Source organism: Rhipicephalus microplus, unplaced genomic scaffold (assembly GCF_043290135.1).
Source record: "Rhipicephalus microplus isolate Deutch F79 unplaced genomic scaffold, USDA_Rmic scaffold_49, whole genome shotgun sequence".
NCBI classification, from domain to species: Eukaryota; Metazoa; Arthropoda; class Arachnida; order Ixodida; family Ixodidae; genus Rhipicephalus; species Rhipicephalus microplus.
Genome location: NW_027464622.1, coordinates 1,410,831 through 1,414,742, shown reverse-complemented (window position 1 = coordinate 1,414,742; position 3,912 = coordinate 1,410,831).

Sequence of the window (3,912 nt, the reverse complement as noted above, 5' to 3'; positions counted from 1 at the left end):
AAAAGATGTCGTAGCAATATATATATGTATATAATATATATATATATATATATATATATATATAAATATATATATATATATATATATATATATATATATATATATATATATATATATATATATATATATATATATATATATATATATAAATGGTAAGGGAAAGAAGTGTATACCTAAGGGCTCGTTTTTCCGTCACAATAATATCAAACAGACAATAATGCCCAGGAATGTATAGGGGAAGTTATTAAAACCAATGTAATGTAAATAAGAAGAAATAAAAGTGGGTGAAGAAATGACTTGTTCCTGCTCACGGCAGGTTCATTATATATATATATATATATATATATATATATATATATATATATATATATATATCTACATATATATACATACATATATATATATATATATATATATATATATATATATATATATATATATATAATGTGTGTGTGTAAGTCAACATATAGGTCACACCACCCCACTAACAACAACATCCATGCGCATTGCCCTTTAGAACAGCCGCTTTTTTACGCGGTGCACTTCTCGTCCGACTACATTAGACTTGAACTAGTTTTGAGACCTCATACTGTCTAAAAGGTGAAATTTACTGTGCACATTAGTACAGAGACGCAGGGCTCCCCTAGAATTTTTTAGGAAGGGAGGTGGTGCCACAGAACGACTAACTTTGGCAATTGGTTGTCGCTGTGGATGCGTGTAAATATTTTAGTATACCCTGAAAAGTTCAATTACAAAAGAAATTTCGTGGTGTCGGTCAGAATCTCTTCCTCTCCACTCTCTACTTACGGCCTTCTGGTTCTGCGTGTGTTCGACGCGTTATTTTTTTTCATCTCACAGCTTTCTGTGCACAACTAACTTCCAATAAATGGGCTCACTTATTCTGAATATTGTAGATGAACCAACTAGTCCCAAAAGAAGTTCTATTGAATGTACCCTTCAGATCGGGCGGTGGCTAACGCCACTATGCCGTAATACCTAATGAACCACAAACTAGATTTATCTTTTTTTTTTCTTTAAATAGTGAAGTTGAAGACTGGTACTTTGCAGTGAAGGATTTAATTTTCACTCGTGCCTTAATTTTAGCCACCAATCAGATAACCTTCTTCTAGTTATTTCTACCCGTTTAAAATATATTTTGCCCTTCCTTTCCCTAAACCCCAGTGCCTTGAAAAAGTCTGCGCCATCTTCCTGAATCCTGGGGTGAAGCCCTTTACAGAACATTACCAGGTGTTCGGCAGTTTCTTCCTTCTCTCCACACGCACTGCATACCGTGTCTAATCCTTCATATTAGGCCCGATAAGTCTTGGTTCGCAATAAGTGTTGTCATCTCAGTTGGCAAGGATTCCACAAAATGGGTAATAAAATCGGCTAAAATCTGCTAAACTTTAAAAAAAGCACAAAGTTATCCGCTAAAGCCTAACGAACATTTTGTGGGACCCTAGAAGAAGCATAAATACAAAATAGACACAGAAATGTTGAAAACGAACGTAATTTACTAACCCACTTGTAGGAATACAAAATATCACTGAATTTTAACATTTCTTCGTGGAGAACTCACTCTCTCAGCACAGACACAAAATCGTAAAAGTCCCAAAGTGTAAATAGAATGTCATCACAACCTGGGCTAGAGTCTCCCACTTGGCCTTGGGGCTGGTGTGAGGCACCTGTTGAAGATGAAAACTTATTCACACCCACTTTGTACACATCCCGAGTTCCGATGAGGCCGATTGTTTTCTCTGGCAGCTTGTAGTCGAAGCACCTTTTTCGTTTCAGCCCAGCTCTGATGACCATAATGTCGTGAATAGTGTTGGGGGAGAGCCTGTTTTGGAGTTTAGTCTTCAACATTGCAAGTTCATCTGGCTGAACGATCACTCAACTTCAGTATTTGAGTGTGGTAGTACTATCATGGAGATGGCGAAATCTGCTCGTTCCCCGAACGGGTTTTCACATAAGAGTCTCGATAATTATACAATTCACACCAGAACTTCTGTGTCGTTGACGTGTCTTTCCACGCTACAGTCGTGATTCTTCTCCATTGGCTTTCTATGGCGTCAATTTTAGTACTCGGAATACCCATTGCTTTCAACAGTGGCACTAGCGAGGGCTTTAGCACGTACAACACCTTTTCGACTGCTAGTTGAGACACTTTCCTGGAGATTTTGATGTTATCCGGCAGCCTTTGACGTATTTGCTCGATGAGTACAAGAATAAACTTGCTGCAGTTAATTCTATCGATACTGAAATCCGATGGTTTCCTGCGCATATGGGACAAGTGGACGAAACTTTGGTCAACCTCAATGAGGTGACGAATGACCTGGCACGAGGACTCGCTTGCCGTGCCGGTCAGACCCGACCCGACGCCAACTACCATTCCGGAGACTATAAAAATAATTTAATCACATACAACGCCTCAAGTATATATATATATATATATATATATATATATATATATATATATATATATATATATATATACTTGAGGCGTAGGCAATTCCCACTGCCATACGCAAAATTGAACAGGGCTCAGGCAGTCACGCTACCTTTACTGCAAACCGGAACTTACCCCACTCCGTGTTTTCTACATAAAATTCATCCTGACAGTGAAATTCAAGACAAGTGTGACGCGTGCGATGGCATCATTGGGATCAGACAATGCTGGTGGGCTGTCCGGCGACTCTCGCCGACCCCGAAGAACAATTTGGCTTTACTGGCAGACAATGGTGCGGAGTGCGTTTTATCAAGATCAACTACGGGCAGGTCCACGATGACGCCACAAGGCCCGGCCTGTCGGTACTGACGTGGACCCGGCCCGCCTCGGTCTGAAAAGACCGCACTTCAGGACACAAATAAAGTTTTGTGAATGAATGAATGAATGAATCGTTTCCTTAGGTTCTCCTCTTCATCAGCACCTAAGCCAATTTTCTTCATGTCGTCAACGTGCTTCTCGAATGAGTAGCCCAAGTGCGGCTTGGGATCCACATAGTCCTCTACTTTCATCTTGTATACGTCCACTGACGCAGTTGGAATCACCACTTTTTTATGAGAAATGACAGTAGATGTACAAGATCGTCCAAAAGCTTTGTTTGATCTGCGTTGTCAGCTTCAAAAGACTGTCTGAACCTCTGTGCGCACTGGTCTCAGAAAGAGCAAATAAGCTTTGTTGCCTTCGTGACAATACATGGAGTACAGAACTTCTGCACTGTAACACTTTTCTGCCAGTCTTGCGACTCGAAAGTGAGCTTTTAGCTTGTTCCACTGGTGTAGCACACGTTCAACTGCTTTCGCAATAGACAGTCATCTCGTGGAACAAGCTTGGACAATTTTCAAGGGCTCTTCTCTATCGTTCAGAATACGGAAAAGTTCCTCGTATGCTTGCTGCCGAGAAAACGACCTGGCGATCCAATTGTACGTATCACCAACAAGGTAATCGAGGCTTCTTGGGAGCCCTTCTGCCACAGCGGCTGAAGTCGCCAGCTGCAGCGAGTGGCAGACGCATCGAATCAGGATGAGATGTGACACATTAGCCTTGAGCTGCTTGTAAAGTCCGTGGTTCACCCACACCATGACGCTTGCATTAATTGTCAGTCGCAATACCTACTATGTTGTCCAGCTTTAGGTCGTGTTCTCTTAATGTGCATTTTATAGTTTTCACAATTCCATCTGCATTGCAGGCATTTAGCACGCAAAGCGAGAGGAGTGTTGTCACGATGTCTGATCTTTGAGCGCTTTGGTAAATTTTTATTTTTATTTATTTATTTTATTTAATACCCTATATACCCGGGAGGGCATTACATAGAAGGGGGATTAGGAAGATTTCGAACATGTGTACAATACATTAAAAGTTCAGAGGCATTATTATATAAAGCTTAAATGGAAAAAAAGAATACATGC